The sequence below is a fragment of the Lemur catta genome, chromosome 12 (genome assembly GCF_020740605.2).
Source record: "Lemur catta isolate mLemCat1 chromosome 12, mLemCat1.pri, whole genome shotgun sequence".
In the NCBI taxonomy this organism is placed as follows: domain Eukaryota; kingdom Metazoa; phylum Chordata; class Mammalia; order Primates; family Lemuridae; genus Lemur; species Lemur catta.
This window is the reverse complement of record NC_059139.1, coordinates 18,774,244-18,799,907: the sequence shown is the minus strand read 5'-3', so window position 1 is coordinate 18,799,907 and position 25,664 is coordinate 18,774,244.

Sequence of the window (25,664 nt, the reverse complement as noted above, 5' to 3'; positions counted from 1 at the left end):
TGAGAATACTAGGACCATTGTACCATAGCATGACAATTATAAAACTGAACTGATTCCCAGACAAAATGGGCAAACATAGAACTTACAAGTGAAAGCCAGCCACATGGCTGTCTTAACTGAAGCCAGTACTGTGCGTAATGTTCCTTATAGAAGTTAGCACACCTATCTGAGAAGGAGCAATCTTAGCATTTAAGAGTTTGTGTCAAAGCCAGATAGTGGAAGAATGAACTCACGTTTCTATTAATACATGGATCATATACCCTGAACAATCCTCCTCTTACGGACTGCGTGTTTTTGTCTACCAAAATTCTTATGTTGATTCCCTTATCCCAAAGTTTTTGGAAGTGTGGATTTGGGAGATAATTTTGTCATGAGGGTGGAGCCTCATGATGGAATTACTGCTCTTATGAGAGACATGAGAGTTCTTGTTTCCTCTGTCTCTACTCTACATCATGCGAAGACACAGCAGGAAGCAGGAAGGCAATCATCTGTAAACTAGGAAGAAGGCCCTCACCAGAACCTGATCATGCTGGCACACTGGTCTTGGACTTCTAGCTACCAGAACTATAAGAAATAAATTTTTGATTTTTAAGTCATTCATTCTATGGTAGTGTTTTATGGCAGCCTAAACTAAGACACCTCCCAGTTGAAATAACTAAATTGTCACATATATACACACACACACACACATACCTATATATATATATGTATGTGTATATATATTGGATTATTGCCCCCATATATTAAACCTGTGTCCTGCAACTTAGCAGTGCTTCCAAATGTGGCAGAGTTTTCTTCCTTGCCCTGTTGATGTTAACTTAGCTATGTGACTTGTCTTGGCTACTGGAATGTTAGGAGATGTGACACAAACAGACGCTTTAAAGATATATGAAAATTTGGCTTTAACTGTTGTGCACAAGAGAAAAACATATTCTATGTAGTTGCTATCAGTTCTTTCTAGAGTCCAGAGTGAAGCCAAATAGAGGAAAGCTGAACTCAACTGAAGACGGGAGTGCAGCTGACCACCCATGTCAGGCTAAATAACCCAAAACACAGCACAAATATGAAAATGAATATATGCAGACCCAAAGTGATGATAATTAATGTATGTTATGCCTGCAGACCTATCAATAGCAAGAAAATGGTAGAAAGATATTGTAAATGTGTTGAGGGAAACTGTCAACATGCTCTCTTTAAGAAATAAACAAAAATAAAGACATTTACTGTAAATAAAAAAAGAAAAGTTACTAAAAATTGTCCTATACCAAATAAAATTATAATACAAAGAATGCCTTTTAGGCAGAATAAAAAATAAAAAACATTCAAGATAGAAAATCTGAAACACAAGATAAAATGACAACCAAAAATATTGGAAATATATATGGAAATATATATAAATGTTTAACACAAGATTAATTGGAAAGTCTAATCTGTAATAGAAAGTAAGATTGAAACCAAGATATTAAGAATTTTATTTCATACCCTGGGAGTGATCTAATCAGAGTTAAAATGTTCTAAAGTCAATAATATTCAGATGAAGGATTAATACCATGATTGACTTTGGACCTTAAGTAACTAACCATTACAATTCAGATAGAGTAATATTAAAAGAATCAGTGTAGAATAATTTCTAAACAGTACAGAGAAAAAAAATGAATGGCAGGGAATAAAAAAACAAGCCAAAAGAATGCAAGAAAGGAGGAGGTTACAAAAAAGAATAGAGAAAGTGGAATAAATAGAAAACATATTTTAATATGGAAGATAAACCTAAATATATCAATAATCACAATATACTCTACTTTTCACATTAAAGGCAAAGGCAATTTTTTCCTTTAAAGGGTAAATATTTTTTTGAAAAGATCTAGAGAAAAAAACAATCAAACAAAAACAGAGCCAGTGTGCTCATATTGATAGTAGTGAAAATATAACTTAATATCATATTTTAATGACAAAAGCATTATTAGAGTTAATTGGGTCAAAAGAAAATAACCAAAACATTTAAACTCCTAAACATATACTTAAAAGCAATTTTCAACATGTGAATAATGGATTTTGACAGGAATAGAGTGAGAATTTCGTTAATGTTTTGTTACTATTGTACATGATATTTCAGTATAATTTTTAAGTTGATAAATCATGCGGGTAAAAAGTTATTAAAGATAGTGCATGTTAATAGCACAATTAGCAAGCATAATTTAATAGACTCATATAAAACACTGCATTCAATAACCCTGCAAATACACAGTCTTTTCAAAAACACATGGATTACTTATGAAAACTGACTTCATGTCTGACCAAAATGCAGCCTCAAAAAGTTTGCAAGTATTGGTATTCTCTCACTAGAATACAAATAAATTAGAAATCAGTAACGAAATGTACTGGAATAACACATTTATTTGAAATAAATACACTTAAATATACTACTTAATATATAACACTTAAAATATACACTTAAAATATACTACTTAATATATAACAAGTCAGGGAAAAAATCCTAACGTGTATTAAAAAACATTTAAACTGAATGATAATGATAAACCTTTGCGGGATGCTACTAACTGACAGTTAAGAGAAATTTGACATTTTATGTATGCTTAGAAAAGAAGAAAGTGGGAAAATTTATGATGTAAGTCTTTAACGTAAGAGATTAGGGAAAGAACAAGAGAACATACTAAAGCAATTAGAAGGAAGGAAATTACAGAAAGAAGAATGGAAACAGGAAACAAAACAAAACAAAACAAAACAAAGCTTCAATATAGAAGCCCCAAGCCACCAAAAACTTTATTCGACAAGACTAACAAATGAAGCACAGCACTGGTAAGAGAAACCAAGAAAACAAAACAAAGGGCAAAAATAGCCAAAAACAAGAATGAAGAATGTCGTACATCTACAGACATTAAAAGAAGAGAATATTTTAAATACCATCATGTCAACATATTTATGCAAGGACAGATAATTAAAATCTTCCAGAAAGGAGAAACAGAGCAAACGGAGTAAGAAATCCAACTTATTTTACAGATCTAACAAACTTGGATATTAAAATTAAATAAGGATAAGGCAAGAAATGAAAACTACACGCCAATCTTATGTCAGAGCTGGACTTAGATGGGGAGTTTGATTTTTAGAAAACAAAAAATAATATTTAGATCAGTGTGAGATCTAAGACTAAATAACCTAAAAACTTAGATAAACAAGAAAGTCTCTAGTAAAGAAATCTAGAACATAGTGCCATAGAACAGAAGACATCTTTTGAGAACAGGTGTCAGGTACTTTATAGATCAAGATCAGATTTGGTCATGTTTCCTAATAGCAATGGCTATTAAAATAGCTGAATTACTAATTATGAGAAATCCTTTAAAAATATATAAACAAGGGATCTCAGACTGGCTACACTGGTTGAGTCACCTTCCTGGAAGATTTTGCGTGATCATCCCAGAACTTTAAAATATGTGTATGAATGACTTTAGGAAGGTTAAGCACTCTACTGTTGACTCACAACATTTTAATATTAATTAATTAATTAATTAAAAACACATAACATGAAATCTACCCTCTTGACAAATTATTAAGTGCACATACTGTGTTGTTAACTATAGGCACAATGCTGTACAGTAGATCTCTAGAACTTTTTCATCCTGAATAACTGTAACTTTCCAGCCATTGAACAGCAACTCCACATATTTTCTTCTATCTCCCCACAGTTCCCATTATCTTTCTGTTTCTATGAGGTTGACTACCTTAGACATCTAATACAAGTAAAATCATTCAGTATTTGTCTTTCTATAATTGCCTTATTTCACTTAGCATAATGGAAAACTGTAATTTAATAAAAAAGTTAAATTGAAAATACGATCTCTCATGTTCATTGCATCATTATTCAAAATAGGCAAAATTTAGAAGCAACCTAAATGTTCATTGATAAATGAATGGATAAAGAAAATGTGGATTATAGATATAATATTTCAGTTTTATTTTATTATACCCAGCTTAGTTTCCACCTTCATTACCTGCCTTGCACAGTTAGTCATTTAACTGTGCAACACCCCCTCACTCCTCATTCTTCCGTTAACCAAACCCAGTGTTCCAGTGTCTGCAGGTGACCATAATTCCCTCTGTGCTTATGTTACCATATGCAGATATGCACATAATTAATATCCACACATAGAGATTTTTCTCACGGTTTTACAAATCTAAGATAATTTTGTTTACAATACTCTGAGTCTTGTCTTGTTTTCATAAAGATGAAGGAAATAACATCAAATCTTCAAACACTTGGCTAAAGTTTTAATTTATTCATACTATTCCATAGAATAGATCTAACATTTTTTCAAACATTTTCCTATTAACAAGATTCTACTTTGTTTTCAGTTTAAAGGCTTTCTCTTTTCTTCATTCCTCATTTGCTCATCTTTATTTTCTCTTTTGAAAACTTATGGAGAATAGTGACCCCCTCTTGTGTTTGACCCTCTCTAATTCCTAACATTTTTTTGTCCCGTTGTACTTTGTTCTATGTCATCTGAAATTTTCAGGATTTTGTCTTTCATATCCTCATTTCTTCATTTATTCAGATCAGTTGCTCTTCAACTATTCAGCATTTTACTGAATTTTTCATATTTCCTAATTTCTAAGAATCTGTTTCTTTACATTGACAATTTTTCTTCTTTTCTAGAAGTAGCATTTTAAATTTGCAGATATTAATTACATCCTTTTAAAACTACTAACCACTACTTACTTGCTGGGAGCTGACGGTAGGATGATGGTGAAAGTTACATAGCTAAGATCTCCCTTTATAAAGGAAATTCTGTTTTATTAACAATTATCTTCTATTCACCTCATTGGTGAGACAGCACTTTCCACTCTAGGATTATAGGGGTAACTGAACACGTAACATTGGAAACTGGAAAGATAAGATCCACAACAGGTTTTCAGTCACATATATTGGCACTGGGAGAGGAGGATCCAGCACACCATACAGGGCCACGTGGGAGTTGCTCTTGGGAACAGAGGGAAAAACCAGGGAGTCTATGAGGCAATATTTGCATTAACAAGAGGACAGGGTGATTCCTAACACTGATAGGAGAAAGTGATTGATTTGTTTGAACAATTCCACTGGCTGGCAGGAAAATGAAATATGCTACTGAAATGTAAGTAGGAACTGGCCCAGTTCCCTCAATAATGAAGGTTATTTAGCTAAGGGATCTTATCTGCTGGAATAGGAGGGTATGGGGTGAGGGGTGAAAGGAAAATGTGATTAGGCCATTCCAGTTTCTTTCTCATTTCACAAAATGTAAAGGCAGCACGTAACATTGTGCTTTAATGTTAGGATTTACACGGCAAGTTCCAATAGGACATACTAAACAAGACGAAAATTCAAAAAAAAAAAAAAAAAAAAAAGGACATGAATATCCGTTCTGATATTTTCAGACAATGATTTTAAAAAGGAAACAGTAAGACGATTCTTTAAGGCTTATGTTGATTCATTTTACTGTTTAAAAGAAATACAGCTACTGTAAAAGCAAATAAAACTTGTTTGACTTGAAAATAATAATTAGAAAACCCATTAGAATGACATTTAAGCATCTACGAGCATGTATTTATTGTTTCTGTAAAGTAACGTATCAGTGTGGATTCATAATAGTTTTAATTTACTTTAGTGTGTTAATGTCCTTGGAAACGTATATCAATCGAATTAAATTGAGAAGGCATATAAACAACCTCAGGTTGTCTATGTATCTTACTAATAGCATGCCCATATTTAACTTTTAAAAGTAAAGATTACACGATGGTTTATACAGAATTTAAGCAATGCAGATCACACACATACACACATACATACACATATTTGCTCACTGAATACTTTCATACATTCAGTAAATATTTATTGAATAATGTACACCACACTTTGCCAGCCCCTAAGAAGATATTCACAATGAGTTTATAACCAAGACAGGAGACAGATGTGTATGTGGGAAATTAATTGAAACTTTTGATGAAGTTGACCATGAGCCAACTGCTATAGGTGTATGTATGAAAGATGAAAACAATTGTATTTAAAATAGGTAATATATATCACAGGGAAATATTAAATTTATATTAAAAAACAATAGTCCAATGGTTATTCCATGGCTTCTACAGCTACCACTGCATATTATTAGTGTTTCATATTTGCTTTGATTTTTAATTTTTAATTATTAAAATTATATAATAAATATATCAGTTAATTTTCAGAAATGTATACAAAGTGGTTAAATTAAGCATATCCTTAGTAATATTTTTCTAAGTAACATCTAAATATACAAAAACATTGAATCTAGTTTTGTGAAGATTATTGTGTATATTTTTAAATTTCAATATATTTAAGGGGTACAAGTGCATATTTGTTACATGTATATATTGTATACTGGTGAGGTCTGGGCTTTTAGTGTACCCATTATTATACATTGTACCCAAAGGCAATTTTCTATCCTTCACTTGTTGTATATTTTGTTTTGTTTTGTATAAATAGGTTTCCTTTGTATGTTTTGTTTAAGAATTCTTCTTTTTGTTCACATTTAAAATGTGCTGAAATATTTTTATGCCATTAAGATATATATTCCTCAATCTTTCTACTTGCTAAGTTAATTTCATAGTATAATTTATCATAATATATCTAATCCTTTTTAATTTTTGAGATCATTTGTTTCCATATATTTATATTTAAAAGCACAGTTAAATAAAAGCTTTTATGTGCTTCTTTGTGCCTACTGCAAATATTTCTCTAGGACAATGAGCAAAACTGTTTTGAAACTAAAAGTTAAGAGAAAACAGACATTTGATATGAATAAATTATACTTAAACTAAATTGATAACAAATACCTTTTTCATTTCTTAAATTTTCAGTTTTCTTTAGGATTTATCTTGGTCCTTCTCTTTACGGATATTGTTATATTTGGGAGTTTTATGATATTGTTTGTCCTTTAATATCAATGAATTAATAACTTAATGAATTTAGACAGCAGCCTGTATACTTTAAAAATGTACATTTTGAAGTCACTTGTTCCACACAAATTATTCCCTGAAATAGAAAGCTAGCTGCAGAGAATTATAAATGAATGGAGTTTATAAAATGTCAGGATCTTATTACAGTAGTTGGATGTGTGAGCTAGAATTTACCTTAATTGTAGGTCTGAAAATCAGACTCCAGCTGCTTACAAGTCTCTGAACCATTTAAATCCACCATTTCCTCGCTAATAAGATACAGGACAGGATGTGATGCAGCTTCACGACCAACATTTTGAGGTTGATTAATGAAGAAAGAGGAGTCAGTGATGCCTAAATTTTATAATTTTCCGTGGTGCTCAAAACAAGCTGCCCTGCAGGACATCTTCTGACTCAGTTCTTTAGGTAAATCCCATGGCCCTTAAACTCGGCAGGAACATTGTATTTCTCACAAACCTATGAATGAGAGCTGCATGGTTTCCTTCATTTCCACTGAGAGAGTCCACTGTAGTGTGGTAATAAGCAAAGAGAGGAATTTACCAAATCTAGGTGGCCTCAGTTTTATTTGCCTGAACTAAGGCACAATCAGTAAACCAGATAAAAGAATATGTGGCTTGTCTTTGGGCAGCCTGACTGCACTAGCAAATATGACACAAAGCTCACAGAATAAAGTCAAGTCCTCTAAAGAGTGACTTTGCAATGATTTTCAAACTTGACTGTACTTTGAAATCACCTGCAAAACTATTTCAACATATTGATTCTCAGGCCTCCATTTGACCACTTAATTCAGAATCCCTAGTGGTAGGTCCGAGGTATTACTATATTATAGTTACCCAGATGATTCTAGCACACACCTGGGTTGGGAACCACTATTGGTTTGTTAATTTAAAAAAAAGTGCTTGGCTTGGAAAACTTTTAAAATCTATATAAAATAGTTATGACTTTTTTCTATGCAAACAACTAAATGTATTTCTCCTTGGAAAAGTGTGGCCTTTGTTAGTTTTGGAGTGTGTGTGTGTGAGTATATGTTCCCCTTCTCCATGGTTATTGTGGTGGTTCAAAACGACACAAGTTTTGCAATTTCTTGTATACTGGGATGCTGAGTCCACACCAAGTTTTTAAATATATTTTTTAAGACAAATTTTCTAGTTTTGTCCTGGGAAAAAACTTGGGGACAGTTATTCCTTCTTCAAGATCTTTGTAGAAGGGAAAAGGTAAGGAGCAGACTGACTTGGCTCATCTCAATTAAAATACAGTAGCTCTATAATTAATGTAATAATTAAAAGTACTATAATTAATCACTATAATGAATGCCATAGAATCTGCCTGCATATATTTGCTTGTTCAGGGATATGGCTTCCTTTTCTTCAGCTTATCTCCTTATTAATATAACACTGGCTATCTTATGCTCTTTAGTCACTCACCAAACTTTCTGGATTGCAGATAGCACCCTACTCTCTAGTATGTTGTCATAACTTTTATCAATGTCTGTATTTAAATTTCTCAAATTTTATTATAATTTCAATAGATTTGAGGATGGATAGGCAAAATGCATATATTTAGATCAACTGCCTTAAAATGGAAACCTGATTTGATTTTATTTAAGGAATTTAAAAATATTTATTCATACTTTATTAAATATTTAACAAAGTTCAAATTATATGTGATTTCATTTTATACTAGGATTTCAGTTGTTTAGAGTTTATTTCTTAGTTATTACCATAGAACTTCAAATACAAACGTATTTGACAGGAATATTTACAGAGAGAATAATGTGGAAATTTTCAGTAAAAGCAGTCAGGTATAATGTGCCAAAGAGATCTGCAAAAGGGTCTACAGCAAACATACTTTATGATGAAACATTGAAACCATTTGTCTTACGAGGGAGAACAAAGCAAGAGTGATCACTGTTACCAATTCTTTCCAACACTATAGCGGTGGTTTCTTATTTCATTAAAAGAGAAAAATAAAATATTTAATTATGTAATTTAAATATAAAATTAAAACACTAGAAATAAAATATTAAGTTAGTAAGAGAGTATTACAAGTATAAACTAGAAAACATATACAAAAATTAATTGTACCTCTATACTTCAATAACATAAAATGAAAATATAAAGTACACTTAAATTAACATTGATAATATAAAGTATCTAGAAATAAACCTAACTGAAAAATTGGTAAGGCATTTATGGAAATAATTAGAAAATTCTATTTAAAAACAAAAAAGAAGACCTAAAAAATGGAGACATTAAAATCATGAATCTCAATCTTCCAAATTATCTATGGATCTAGCATTAACATGCAGTCCCTATACAAATTTTATTTGTTTTAAGCAATGTGATAATCTGACTAAATTTATAGCAAGGAGCTAAGTTCAAGAATATCCATTCCTAGAGAAGAAGTATAATGATGTCTAAAATATAGTAAGATAAAGAAGTGAAATAATTAATATATGGTATTGAAATAGGGATTAAAAACCTGAACAATGGTAGAGAATTAGGATTCAGGAATTTGACTTCAGTCTGTTTCAGTAACTATTGCTGAGCTAAAATGCACCAATATTTGGTGGTTAAAACCAATATCCACTTTATTTGCTCCTAAATCTCTAAGTTGGTCTTATTCTTCTGGTTTGCGTGGTATAGATAGAAGTGCAGGAGTAGCTGGGAACTCCAAAATGTCCTCACTCATGTGGCTGGGAGGTGACACTCTTTGGCGGCTGCTATCTCAGGTGAGACACTCAGCAAAGGGCTTGGTTTGTCTCCATTTGGGGCTCTCCACATAGATGCTTGGGTTTCCTTACCAAAATGCGGAGGTTGAGTCCCAAAAGGAGGTATTCCCAAATGAAGGCAGAAACTGTAGATCACTTAGGATTTAACTTCGGAGGTTAAATGCTGTGATGCTTCACCACATTTTGTTGGTGAAACAGCTCACAGGGCCTGCTAAGTTTCAATGGGAGGGGGGATAGACTACTTCTTGGTGGAGGAGTGTCAAGGTCACATCACAGAAGAGAATGTGGAATGGGAGATCCTACTGCAGCCAGTTTGAAAACATCTAAATCATCATACTGGTTGTTGCATATCACTGGGGAAATAATGAGCTTTTCAACAAATTGTGGTGAGACAATTGAGTATTCATTTGTGAGAGAAAGGTTGAAGAATTCCACTACATTAAACTCTAGAACTTTGGTTATAAATCCATAAAGATGCACCATAATTAGTAATGAGAGTGAAAAATAGCACATAATAGAAAGCGTTCGTAACCCATACAACCTGAGAAAACACAAGTAACCTGAATAAAAACAAAAATATTATAAATAATAAGAAACATAAAACAAAAATGGACAAATGAACCTAACAGAAATTTCACAAAAAATGAAGAACAAATGGTCCATACATTTACAAAAGAATAATTAATCTTACTGGCAATCATGGAAATGGAAATCAAAATTATGATGGCATTCATATGTACTCATATGATAAAAAAAAAGTCAGAAATCATCACATATTTGCCACAGTATGAAACAAACAGGGGCAGGTTCACACTAAGTTCATTTTTCCTTGAGTTGCTTTTTTTTTTTTTCCCTAAATGAGAAGATTTATTAGGCACCATTTGATTCTAGCCAGACATTTCAACACGGGTTAAAGACATACACTAGATTTGATCTTTATTTCAAGGATGTTTCTAGTGGCATTTATTGTTCAAAGGCTTTCTGACTTGTATCTTTTCTTAGTTGGTTATTCCAAACATGTATATCCTTGAATCATTGGACTTTATTTATTCTCTTTCATGTCTTCATGTAAAAAAGACTATTCTTTTCTGCACACATCACTTTCTGATGACATTTTGTCAAATGTAGCTAACTGAACCAAGGCACATCATGTCATTAACATTCTTTTTTCTAAACTCTCTTGCTAATGCCAGATATTCAGATATATATCATGTACATCAAATTATTTTCGCCAAATAATTTACCATTGCATTACAGACATTTTCATCTTTCCAGTCTTTAATAGCACTTCCTTCATCATTCATTCATATTATTCTGCACACACACATACACACACATACATGTATGATGTGTGGTAAGCACACATAAGTGGGAAAAATTATAAAGAAAAACTACAATTGTATTTCCTTTCCCAAATGCATCAACTTTATCTGACACAAGGTCTAGGCTGCCAAAAATTTTAGGAGACAGGTTAGTTGATTGGTACCCTATTATTTGGTGGTGATAGGTTTACATCTCAGGACTGGGGAAACTTCACTCTGTTCTATGTTGTCTCACTTTCAAGTGTTTGATGATTGCAGCTAAATTCTCTTTGAGTCACAGTTGCATTCAAATGACAAAGACCTCTAAAACTAGCTGAAACATAATGGGAAACTCATAGATTTAACTCTCACCAGTCAAGGACTATACATCACCTCACCCTACTAAAAGACCTGACCCGTGATCTGGTAACTTAGGAATTGGGGTACTCTTTGTCTCTTTGAAGCAGCAAGGACCTATAGCTCTCTTATGTCTGAATCACTTATGTTATAGAAACAAATTCCCGGAAGATAATGCATTGGAAGGACTAGGTCAGCTGTTCATCCCTTATCAACTCATCTGTGGCTAGGAGATAGAGCCATTTGAACTTAGTCAGAGGCCATGTTCACCCTTCAACAGGGACCTCAGGTGGTAAAATTTCTCAGAGAGGGTAGCAAAAACTGGACTGATGTCCTCAAATATCACCAGTCATTCAGCATAAGCATGAAAGATAAAGAATATGGGGAACATATATAAAGCATGGTTATGATAACAAAACTTAGGATACACCAAATTCACAAGGGAGGAACGGCTTATTCAGAGAAAGAGAAGGAATAGTCTGAGGGGATGGGTCGATATAAACCAGTGATTAAATACCTAAATAGAGTAGTTGGGATCAGATAGCAAATTTGAGTTGAGATCCCAATTCTTCCAGTAACCAGCTGTTTGAGCCTGGGAAACTTATTTAACATCTCTGAGCCTCAGTTTCCTTCTTTATAGAATATAGACAAATTTTTTAAAATAAAGACAAATTTTCTTAATAAAATTTTGATAGATTAAATTAGGAAAATATATATAGCCTGTAACAATTATCCAGTCCATAAAAAGTGGTCAGAAAAGGTTAGCTAAATAAACACAACAAAACATGAGAGTTTATTCTTATAAAATAATGTAGTAGAGGGAAATAGAGGTGATGAACTGTAGAGATGATGAAGGAAACAGAGGGTACAGAAATGAAAAGTCATCATACAAAGATAGTGTCTTGCTGGTATTTATGGGATTAAGTAACTAACACATACAATGTTTGTCCTAAAACAAACCCTCAAAAAACAATATTTTCAACTATTCTCCCAACTTTTTAGATATAGATTTTAAGGCATAGAAAGGTATAACGTGGGTTTCTGACTAATAAGAATCCTGACAACAGCCTGCCAACTGTTGAGGGCAAGATCTGTATATCCTTGCTGCTGGCATGGTGCCTGATACATAATTCATACTTAAAAAGGAAAGAATTCTTTCATATTTTTCTCATATTTATTCAAGAAGTATTCATTTAGCATTGACTGAGTGTCTGGAGATATGTTAGGGGAGAGGTATGAAAAGATAAGTAGAATGCAGATTTATCCCTCACCATACATCATGCTAGTGGCTGCTGCATGTTTGGAAAGGCTTTTAGCTGGTGCTTATAAGTACTAAGGGAATGATTAGCTTTGTCTAGAACAATTGAAAAATACTTTCAGGGAGAAATGACATTTAAAATGGACCTTAGAGGTTGATTGGAAATTCATGAAAGAAAAAAGACAAAGAAAATTGTGCCAGTAAAAGGAAACAGCAAACACAGTGTAAACAAAGGAAAAAGTAGTTTGTCATTTTTTGAGCTATGCTTTCATGTGATTATTTTCAAACCAGAGGTATTTTTCAGATTCATTTGTGATATTTGAAATGGATTCACATTTTGATCATGTTTTATAAATTTCTATATTTCAGTCATGACAGAAGGTTGAATCAATGTGCTATAAACCATACACTACTTTATTTAACTGCATCTACTATGTGGCTCTAAGACAATGAAAAACTAGGCATTCAGGAAAAATAAATTACTGTAGAATGCATAAGATGTATTTGATGGCTTACCTCACTGTATTAAGCTACTCATCTTCTCTAATGTGAATTAGAAATTTTAAGACAAATCTTTAATGTTAATTAAGAAAATATTAATTTGAATAGATTCATTAAACATGATCCTTTATCTCCACACACACACACACACACACACACACACACACACACACACCACTGAGGAAATAGAGAAAGATGTAATCTAGGTTAAAGAGTGAAACAGAGAATTGGGGGTTTTTGAGACCATGAATATAAACATTTAAAATAATCCATTCTTGTTGAATCTTATCAAGGTTTCTATAGTATTTGATGCCTAACTCTAACAGTGAAATGGAAATCTTCACTCATTTGTGATTTTCAGGTACGAAAAGAAAGTTATCACTAAGGATTTATAGAAAATTATTAAATTATTAACCATCTTTTTGCATTCAAAAACCAAAACCGGAATGCAACTTAGCAGACATGCAGGTTATTTAGATTTGAAACTTTAATTCCACTAGGTATAATAAACCTTACCTGTTTTATTTGTGAAAGAGAAGATACTCAAACATTTTTTGAGGTAAGAGACCTTATGAGAATAAAATAAAAATTAAGACATTGTTCCTTTCCATTGCTCCCTCTTCTCTTGGTATCTATATATTTCTTACCATATTTTTAGCATTCAGGAAGATAAGCTTGCTGAATCAATGATTTTCGGAGCACAGAAAGGCCTGTGCTAAACTGGTGATTTGACCCTGAGCATGTTTTTCTTTGATTTTCTGCTATCATGGTAGATGTTGGTGGGGTGAGAATGAGAACAGGGAAGTGAACGATGATTCAGTAGTCCCCTGAAATTTACAGAATTCTGCTGATTTTCAGGAAGCAATAGCTTTAAATACATCCTATTGCTTATAGATTTATTCAGCTAGATTATTTTAGCAAATGTGTATTTGACAACTTTCTTGCACCAGAGACTTGTGCATGTGCTAGGGATGCAGTGGTGAGTACATGCGACTGGGGGAAGGCCTCCGAGTGAGTCAGAAAGGACAACGTAAGGATGGCGACAGACACAGGCAAATCTGTGTATACAGCAGGTATCAGCTTCTTTCCCCACTTCCTGCAATAATTTTCTTGGAAATATCTTAAAATAGTTTCACACATTGATGTATAGAAAATTCTCCCAGGGCAGCACTGAAATCATAATTCTAGCATCAACTTTGCTTCTTCCTGGGTGTGTGACTTGGGCAGAACTCTCTGCTTTTCTGATTCTCAGTTTGTTCACAGGGAAAACTGGAATTGTAAATTTTTTCCCCATGGCTATTTTAAGGATAAAATAAATAACTTGAGTAAAAACAGTTTGAAATTTTTAAGTATCCAAAGAAATGTTAAGCCATTATTATATTTCCTGCAAATTGTTTTGAAAATTGCATTAACATTTTTAAATGACCACCTGATTAACCAGAACCCTGTCACTCAATCCTGGATATTTCAATATAATGCTGAGAGACATGGTTTGATTTATACATTATATGCAGAGCTGTAGGGCTGTTTAAATATATATAATATGTATGTAGGAAGTAAAACCAACTAAGGGCAGAGATTTTTTATGATTAGCAAGTTTATTCAAAGATGGGGAAAAAAAAGACCTTTCTCATGTAATTGTTGACTGGTGATGTTCTCAAATTCTGCAGTCAAGTCTTAGTTCTGAAATCATTTTCATGTTGTGCCACTTTGTTTGCCTGAGCTATTCTGCAAAAATCCCTTCTGACAGTCCAACATCAAAAGAAACAATGTTGTTTCCCTAAGCAAAAAGGACAGAGCTGTGTCTGGCCAGCCTTTACAAGTGCCAACAGCATTTCTTTCTAAAGCACCTGCTGTTAAACATCAGCTTCAGCCGGCAAAGGACACAGACAATGACAGCAATTTTTTATTAGTATTATTCCTTTCGAGTGTGTGAAAGCAAGGTAATGAATTCTACACAGATAGCATTAATTTATGGCATACAGACAAGCACTTGCTTCCTTAACCTCCAGACTCATGAATCGTAAATATTACTTTGGAAGGTAGGAGAACAAGTGGCTGCAATAGAAAGTAATTGACAGGCAAAACCAAAGAAAGGCCTCAGTTCAGAAGGTATTCACTATCATAGAGCACTAGATGTGAAGCAGAAAATGAGATATGCACACAGGGGGAAAAAGGAAAACACTAGTTACAACAGCCTTGCTCATCTTTTTATCAGATCCTTCCATGCATTTTTTTCTGTACTTCCTCTACTCTCATTTAATTTATGAGGATAAAATCTGATTTAAAAAAATTTCATACTCTGTTTATATATGCAAACCTAGGTCAAATATGCAGGTTTTACTGTTGCCCTTCTGTAAAATGTATAAAATTACATATTTCCTTGGTTCTTATCTGAGGTTCTGGTCATTACCTATGGAAGATCCTCTAATTTTATCCTCAGAAACATTTAGGTTTCCAATATCAGCCTTAGTCATGGGGCCAAGTCATCTCCCCACTCAGTGCTTTATGCAGATAATATTGTATTTTATCTCACAAACTTTCTTTGTTAAATTGTCCCCTAAATCAAGGGGCTAGCCATTCCCCAGTTTTCACATCTTTCATTGATCTGGTCCTGCCTTTATCAACCGTGGCTTTGGGTGAGCTCAGACTTCCTGTTCAGAAACACAATTAGGTGTCTTTTCATCAAAGCTCTGCTTACTTCCTTGGTCCTTTGTGTTAGGTTCTGTTTCTCCTGTCAGTTATTTTCCTGCTACAGTAACCTGATGTTTTGTGAATTCTCAAGTCCTTCCACTTCTCTCTTTCCTGCCTTCTTTATTTAAGACCTTCTCTTTTAATTCTTTTTCTAGTCACTTGAAACAACTGAATAGTGGAACAATTAAACAATTCCTTCACTTTACTGGAAGAAACAAGGATTATTTTTTTTCTCTCATGAAAACAGTGAGTGTGATTTTTATTTCATTTATTTTTATTTGAAAGTTGGAGCAGTAATAAAAGTCTCCTTGTAAAATTTTCAACATTGTGTTGTTACTGTCATTAATGATAAACCTGGATCTGTCGGCCTTTATAAAAATAGATTTCTTTCCCTCACGGTAGCAGAAAAGAAATATGAAAATGCCCATATGCCTCCTCCTTTAAACAATCCTAGTGTCTAGGAAAGTCTGGTTATACATGCGGGGCTGAACTCAGAAAATTTCTGTTGCTCAGAAAGTCCTCTGGGTTATTTTTTATGTTACTTCAAGTTCTTGAGATGATAGTTACTTCACTGTGACTCTGACTGTTACTTCACAATCCCTTTGACTCTTCTGTGAAATGGTTATTAAAATATATACACATTACTTTTGAATATACCTATCTGCTTAACAGTGGCTCAAGGCTTTCTTTTTATATGATAAACTGCCCACTTAACCAATAATACCATCGCTAGAACACTGACCCCTAATTCTTATATATTCTCTACCTACTTTCCTCAAACTAATTTACAGAAAACTTAAAATGCAATATTTTCTTTCCTTATGATTGATACTTCACAGTCTTCTGAGTAACTACATACTTCCTGAACAAAACCAATTCATTTTCCTCACATTACTTGTGTGGGGCAAATAGAATGAACCTTGGGAACTTAAAAGATTAAGAGAACCAAATTATTGGGTACGTGGACAAAATAATATAAAGATAGAAATGATGTCAATATCCATAGCTTCTCTCCCTACCTACCTTCTGCCCTGGCAATCACCTGCTATGTTATCTTTATTTTTTTCATAGTATAGAGACATGGGTCCAGTGTTACCTTTGTAAACAGTGTGGCTTAGAGAGGCTGCAAGGTTACTCTATCTCCCTGGGCCTTGACCTTGGTTCAGTTGGGAAAATTTCTAACTTCAGTGTCTCAGCAAGAGCTAGAAAAGCATGGCTGAGCCTCAGGTCATCCACACAGAGTGGATTCAATGTCACCAATGTCAGCTTTGCTCTTTGGCTAACACTGGCATTTGTGTATCAGAGTGAAACTAAATTCCTGCTGGTCTTTCTCCTCCAAAATGAGCAGGAGAATTCTTTCTCTAATTGCCCAGTGACAGTATTTTACTTCAGTTTCTTTTACACCCCCCTTTCTCTTTCTCCCTGAATTTATAATCCATTTTTCATCCTGCTATCATTCATCCTACTGAGCAAAGTGCAAGCTCATTAGTGCAATGCGAAAGGTTCTGTTTAATTTGGCACTTTTTTGTACACTACCTACTAAAAGCCTAAGCTTCTATGGCTGATTTATATACTCTGCATATGCCCACATTCTTGACTCTCCTATGATTCCCTATGTCTATAATACCTCAATTTGTCCTTCAATTTGTTCTTTGAGTAAACTCTTGCATACTCTCACAATTCAATTTAGTTATTACTTGTTCAGCAAATTTTTCTCCAAATTCTGTATCCCAGGTGGTGTTAGGTGATCCTTAGAGCCAATGTAATTATCACATAGTAAGCAAACTGGAAGTACATAATAAAAAGTTACTATGCATTGATTATGCTATCTGGTATGAAAGGCTAGGTATATACTGTTCCTGAAGCATGTGGAAAGTACCTAGAGTCAGATATGTAGCAAATATCCAACCTGCTCTTGGCTGGGAGGGGTGAGGGAGGGTCATGACATAGACCTGGAGTAAATCAGGGGTTAGAAAGTTTGAAAGTCAAAAGACCATAAGAGGAATTTAGGAAGACCGATTTACAGGACTGTCTACATTGGATTTCAATCTTGTCTTTGAGGCTAACTATGCACTATACTTCAATGTAAGCCAATTTGTAATTTCTTTCAGTATAGGTCTTACTGTAAACATGCTCCTCATGTTTGCAGTATTATTATTTCAAAATAATAGAAGTTTTTCTATGCAAACCACTAACTTGGGAAAATCAAGCTGCTGATGCATGCTCAATGATGGCAAAAATTTAAATTTAACATTGACTAAGAAAATGTGAAAAAATGTCAAAAATTAATAGATATGAAAAATTTTTAGAAGCATCACATGGTGTCCATTAGTTGTTTAACTTACTCCCCCAAAATTAAAATTTAATTTTATACTATTGATACATTTTCTACTGATACCTTACATAAAAAATATTCAGAATATATATCAATTCATATATGAATTTGTATAAATCATTTTGTATATGAATTTATGACAACTGGATGGTGCATTTACTTAGTACCTTGAAATAAAAAGATAAATAGTAAAAAGTGTTAAAATATAAACCTAAACACATGTTAAGTTTCTGATACGTCAGATACATTTGCATGCATATATAATGTACAGTGCACACAAATAGTGTATATGTGTAATTACATAAGCATGTAAATTAGCTATGGGAAATATAATATATGATGACTGCTCTAAAGTTAACCTTGGAGTGCTAAAAAGCCCTGTGACATAAGAAGCCTGGGCAAAGCTCTCTCACTAACTTGGATTATGAATGCATATGAGTAACAAAACTGAGCATCAATTTCCTCTTTTTCTAAATTGAAAATTGTTAGACTAGAATAATCTCTAAAGTTCTTTTAATATTTAACATTGTATCATATAAATAAGTATCGGGAAATTGAGGCATAGAGTTGATATAGTTTTCCAATTAGCAACGGAGCAGACAGAAACAGTAAAACTATTTCTTGACAATTTATTCCGAGGAAGAAGACCTCCATTTTCATCTTTTAAGCACTCTGGTTTTATCCACTGTCCTTGAATTTGTAAGGAAGGGTAAAAGAGAAGCATTTCTGTGTATCTTCTTTATTCTATTCTTGACTTAATATGTCTCTATTTTATCACCTTTCCCCTTTCGTCTCCACAGAGCAATTCAGTCTAGTCTTTTTAATCTCCCCCCTCATTTGGAGTCCCCTCCTATAGTATTACTCATGATTACATCCTTTTCATTGTCCTTCACTGGGCTTTTTCTATTTCTGTAGGTGTATTTAGAAATGAGGTGACCACAAATGAAAACTTTATTGAAGGTGAAACTATTATATGCATACCTTGCCCAATACAAAAGAATTCATATTTTAATTCATTTTATCTCTCTTATATAGATATTAGAACACTGTGAAAATATCATCAAATGGTAAACAGATGATCATGCATTTTTTAAGTGATGGAAGCTAATTCTAAAAATGTAATGATATAATAACACTTTTTAGCAAAGATAATGTTTTCGCCTCTATCCAGCATTTTTTCCATTAGCAAATGTTTATCTACAATTTCATGTGCAATATTTCTTTTATATGCAATTAATACTTGTCAAGCATATGTAATACTATATTCAAAGCATGACTGTGGTAGGTGAATACAATTAGAATAAGATAAATTTCTGTTCTTTTTTTGTGAATAAATATAATTTTATTTCTTGTTTTCCATTCTTTTTTTTTAATTCAGAATATTATGGAGGTACAAACATTTTGGTTACATGAAATACATATTTTCTTGTACAATAGTATTCTCCTTTCTGATTAACCTTTCTTACCAAAAATATATTTTTAAATTCATAACCTATTTATATGTTTCCCTTACTTTTACTATTAAGAGTTTCTATTTTGTTTTTATTTTTTTCTAGATGTATACATTTGAATCAACCTTTAAATAGCCTCAAATTAGATGATATCATATATATGTATAATTTTTAATAAGAATACATTTCATTTCTCTTTTATAATTTTTCTTATTAAAAACATATATTTGGGAAACTTTATATATATATATATAATCATATGTATTGACTAGAATTCTTATTTTTAGCAAATTTAAATTTTAGTGAAAACCTGAGAAATAGGAAATCATGAATTGTCTGTCATATATCAGTACTTTATAGATGAGAACCATTTTGTAATATTTTTTAGAAATCATGTTTTCTTATAACATAATTTTTCTGTTAATTGGAAATGGCCAAAAAAAGTCTTTTATTCAATATAACAAAGCTTTAAAATTCTTAATTATATGAAAATTTTATTTGTAAGCATTTATCCCATTTATATTTATCTAATTTACCTAATTTGTTTAATTATCTTAGTAGTGTACTTAGATTTCAGTTATCATTTTAAGTTATATTCTGTTCACCATTTTTACACCCTGTAAATTACATATATAACACAGACCAGGAATCAAAATATAGTTTTAATTACTTCCTTAAAGCTCAAAAAATCCTAGCAGGAAAACAAATGTAAGTATTCTAATAAGACTTGCTATTTTGAAAAATGTAACATCTTTTCTAAGTCTTATAAATGTAGTAGATGTTTTAGAATATATCCTCTTTAAATGTGTTAACTAATTATATACTTCCAAAATACCAACATCTCAAGCCCTAATCTGTTGACATTGTAGGGATCAAAGTTTCCTGACCTTCTAAAGATTAGCCAAACTATAGAGAGCAAAGGCCACTGTTCCTATAAAGGCTTGCTGAAAAATCACTGACATGAGGCAGATTGATTCATAGGAGTAAAAATTATAAGCTTATGCATGGGAGGTTTCAGAAGGAACACTCAAAGATACAAGGGAAATTGTCCATTTTTATGCTTAGGTTCCACAATGTAGGGACAGCCATGTAGAAATATGATTGGACAGAAAGGGTATGCTCTAGTGCTAACAGGCTGAATGGTGGAACCCAGTAAGGCCTTTCTGTCTAGATTTTTTTTGGCCTTTCTGAGTGTGCAACAAGCAACTAGACCTAAACCAAAACTCCCTTGCAGTTTTGACAGCACAATATCAAAAAATTATTAAACACAAAAGGGACACATTTTGATAAAGTGTCTGTTATTTCTTTTGTTTCTGGTAGAAAGCAAGAAAAATTTGGACTTTGACATCTTATTTGATCTGTTTGTGTTGTTATGCCACAATTGCATCTCATGCTTGTGGAAATGGATCACAAAAGACCTTGAATCTCTTCTTGATTTTGCCAGTGACTTGTTCGAGTGATAGAGGGGAAGAAATTAATTAGCCTCCCCTTCAGTTTTCTTTTTTGTCAGCAAAAGGGTAATGGAAATAACTGTTTGTGTCTTCCAAGTCTGTTTTGATGCATGATGAGATGGCATTCTAAATTTCTTAGAAGAAAAACGATAGATGAAATATATGTCTAATAGACAGGGTAAGATTATATATAAAGTTTAGAAACACAAACAAAGCCAGAAAAGTGAAAATATATTTCAATGTGAGTGCCTCCTCCCACCATTCAAACTCATTTTGACTCCACTATATAAATAGACTTTTCTATCCTTCACTTACAACAATTACAAGTCTCACAACCACAGTTTGTCTCACATTAAATATGCCTCCAAGGGGCTGTTTTTTTCTGTTCTACCCACTGTCACTAGCTGACTGAGCATTAAAACTTCCACCTGCTGGGGCACAGCATGCTCCCTAGCCTGACTGCCAGAGTAGAAAAACTAGTGACACTGAATTGCTCCAAAGGGAGCCTTTCTTCACCTGCCATCTAATTGCCTCCAAGAACCATTGAGTAGTTCTGAGTTTAACACTCTTCAGAAACACAAATAAATATTAGTCATCTTTAATTTAAATTCAATCAATTCTAGCTTTTTGAGGTTGTGGAGATTATAGTATGATATATAATTTAAACTAGATATACATCTTAATTATTAATTTTTGTGATAAGGACTCTAACAACATTTTGTACTATGTGATCTCTATGATCTCTTTATTACCTAAGGATAGTCCTTGTACTAAAATAAAGCAATAGAGAAGTTTCCAAATAGTTTTTCAAAGCAGCTTTGGCATAGAGAATGGGCAGAAGAGATACATGGTGACAACAACTGGTTATTTTCTGTTTTGTTTTATTTTGTTTTTATGCTGACTTTAGTGGACAGGACCACATTACCTGATGTTTGTTGATATCTCAGGAGTAAAGACAAAAAAATTAATGCAATGTAAAGGCACGAAATGGGAAGCAAGACCAAAGTCTGACATCAGGAAAAGTATTATAGAGAAGAAAAAGCCAAACAATAAAGTAATCTTTACCATCACCTAGAAAAATGGTGCTATCAGGGATTTATTCTAAAGATAATGCTGTTCAGTTAGTGTATGAATGTATAAACAGCTGCAATTCATTTTAAATCAACATTCCCTATATCAAACATAAAAATCTTCATATTTTCTTATATGCTCTTTTGGGTAATACTTATCTTATACTTTTCTCTGAACTTTCACTTTTGGAGGTAGAAAATTTCTAGAAAAGTAAAAATATTTGGAAATTGAGTTTTTAAAAATAATTTTTAAATTAATGAATTCCTATAATTTTATTATTTATTTATTTACATTTCAGCATATTACAGGGGTACAAATGTTTAGGTTACGTATAGCCTTTGCCCCACTCAAGTCAGAGATTCAAGCATGTCCATCCCCAAATGGTGCACACTGCACCCACTAGGTGTGAATATACCCATCCCCTCCTGGCCCCCCCTCACCTGCCCAACACCGGATGAATGTTACTACTCTATGGGCACATAAGTATTGGTCAGTTAATACTAATTTGATGGTGAGTACATGTGGTGCTTATTTTTCCATTCTTGGGATACTTCACTTAGTAGAATGGGTTCCGACTCTTTCCAGGAAAATACAAGAGGTGCTATATCACCATTGTTTCTTATAGCTGAGTAGCTTTCTTATAGCTTTATCTCCATGATAAAAGGAGATGGTCACTTAAAGATCAAATAGAGGGAAATTCCAAGGAGAGGAACTAAGACACAAAACATCTTAATATGTAAAAGACTTGGTCTGAATCCAAAAAAAAAAAAAAAAACCAGAACAAATCTGTAAATCTACAAAAATTTTAAAATTGAAAGTTAATTTTTTAACTACCAAAACCAAAAAAAGCTTTTATGTGTCTTTGAGATAGTTTACTATAAAGATTCTCTAAGACTTTACTCTCCTTTGTAGGCCCCATTTGTGTATTTATCTATTTATTCAGGAATGTAAGTATTTTGAAAATTAAGATATAGATATCACAAACTTGATTTATCAGAGTTTCCAATGTTTCCTCTGCAAGATGATATTTCGAAAACCATATATTTTTCTACTCTCCTTTATGGTGCATGCACTATGACTTTTCTCTTTGATTCTTAGTGTGTGTGTGTGTGTGTATACCAATATCTCTATTAAAGTATCAAATAAAGATACTTGACTACTGTCCTAGTTTCTTGAATAAGCACTAACATAACATTTCCCAATGGTTCTTTGAACTTTTCAAAGTTGAATTTGCCTTTAAACATTTACTTTCTTCTATACTACAGGAAATAAACAGCATTCCTAATGTATCTTTGTTATTAGCCCACATTTATTTTATTTATACTTGTTTAATGTGCTGTGAATAAAATCCTCACAAATTAATTACATGTAAATATTTAAATGAAAGAAAAATTCAGTTCATAATGTTGGTTTTCCTCCTTTACCTATATCTAAAGAAATATATTATGTAAATGTTACTGAAGATTCAGCAGGATAAGTTTGGAAACTAACCTCTTTCCTTTGTAGTTTTTTTATTTTCATAGTCTTTCTTTCATAATTAAATATTGTGCATAACTTGATAGTATAGGACAGGTATAACTCTGGTTGAGGCACCCTTAAATACTGTTTAAAATTGTCTTGCACTTTTGTATCAAATTGCACAACCTAAATCTTTATTGCACTGACAGATAGTAAAAGAAAAAATGCAAGCACAAAATATTGTCTACCTTATTTCAGTTACTAAGTGGGCAACGAGAATTAAAAAGTGAGAATTTTTGCATGTATATTTATAAAGGATATTGGTCTGTAGTTTTCTTTTTTGTTGTTGTTGTGTCCTTCCTGGTTTTGATATCAAGGGGATACTGGCTTCATCAATGAGTTGGGGAGGATGCCCTCCTCTTTTATGTTATGGAATAATTTCTGCAGTATGGGTACCAGCTCTTCATTGTAGGTTTGGTAAAATTTGGCTGTGAATCCATCTGATCTGGGGCTTTTTTTGTTGGAAGATTTTGCTACTGCTTCAATCTCATTGCTCGTTATTGGTCTGTTTAGGAGTTCTATTTTTTTCTGATTGAGTCTTGGCGGGTTGTGTGTGTCCAGGAGTTTGTCCATTTCCTCTACATTTTCAAGCTTATGTTCAGAGAGATTATCATAGTATTTACAGATGATATTTTGTGTTTCTGTGGTATCAATTGTAACATCCACTTTTTCGTTTCTGATTGAGTTTATATGGGTCCTTTCTCTTCTATTCCTGGTTAATCTAGCAAGATGTCTATCAATTTTGGTTAACTTTTCAAAGAACAAATTTTTATTTTGTTGATCCTTTGTATGGTTTTCTATTTTCCATTTCATTTAGTTTTGCTCTGACCTTAGTTATTTCTTTTCTTCTGCTGGCTTTGGCCTTGATTTGCTTTTATTTTTCTAGTTTCTTAAGAAGTAGCATTAGATTGTGAATTTGTGATCTTTCTGTCATTTTGATGTAGGCATTTAAGGCTATAAATTTTCTCCATAGGAATGCTTTTGCTGTATTCCATAGATTTTGGTAGCTTGTGTCCCCTTTGTCATTCAGTTCCAGGGACCTTTTGATTTCCATCTTAATTTCATTATTGACCCAATAATCATTTAGCAGCAGGTTGTTTAATTTCCTTGACTTTGTGTGAAATGAGTATTTCTCTTGGAGTTGATTTCTAGTTTTATTCCACTGTGGTCTGAGAAGACACATAATATACTTTCTATTTTATTGAAATTGTTGAGACATGTTTTGTATACTAAGATATGATCGATCTTGGGAAATGTTCCATGAGCTGATGAAAAGAATTTATATTAAGTTGTTTTTGGGTAAAATGTTCTCTAAGTGTCTGTTAGGCCCATTTGTGCCAGAGTGCCATTTAAATCCAGTGTTTGTTTATTTTATGCTTGGATGATCTCTCCAGTTCTGTCAATGGGGTGTTGAATTCCCCAGGAATTTGATGCTGTTGTTGATCTCTTTGCCTAGAACTGGTATGGTTTGATTTATGAATCCAGGTGATCCTGTGTTAGGTATATAAATATTTAGGATTGTTATGTCATCTTGTTGAATTTTTCCTTTTACCATTATATAAAGACCATCTTTTTTTTTTTTACTATTGTTGATTTGATGTTAATTTTATCTGATATGAGAATGGCTATACCTGCAATTTTTGGTTTCCAGTGATGTAAAATATTTTTTTCATCCCTTCACCTTGACTCTGTATAAGCCCTTATGGGTTAGGTGTGTTTCCTGGAGACAGAACATACCTAGGTTGCATTTTTTCATCCATTTAACCAGCCTGTGTCTTTTGAGTGGGGCGTTCAGACAGTTCACATTGATAGAATTGATACGTGAGCTGATGTTCTGTTCATTGTGTTGGTTAGTAACATATGGCTTTGTTTTACCTCTTGTGCTATTGTTTTATATGAGCTTTGAGCTTTAGATTTTGGGTGGCTTTATACTGGTTGTTGTCTATTATGCTGATCCACATATAATGAGGTTCTGAGTATTTCCTGCAGGGCAGGTCTGGTCTTGACAAATTCCCTTA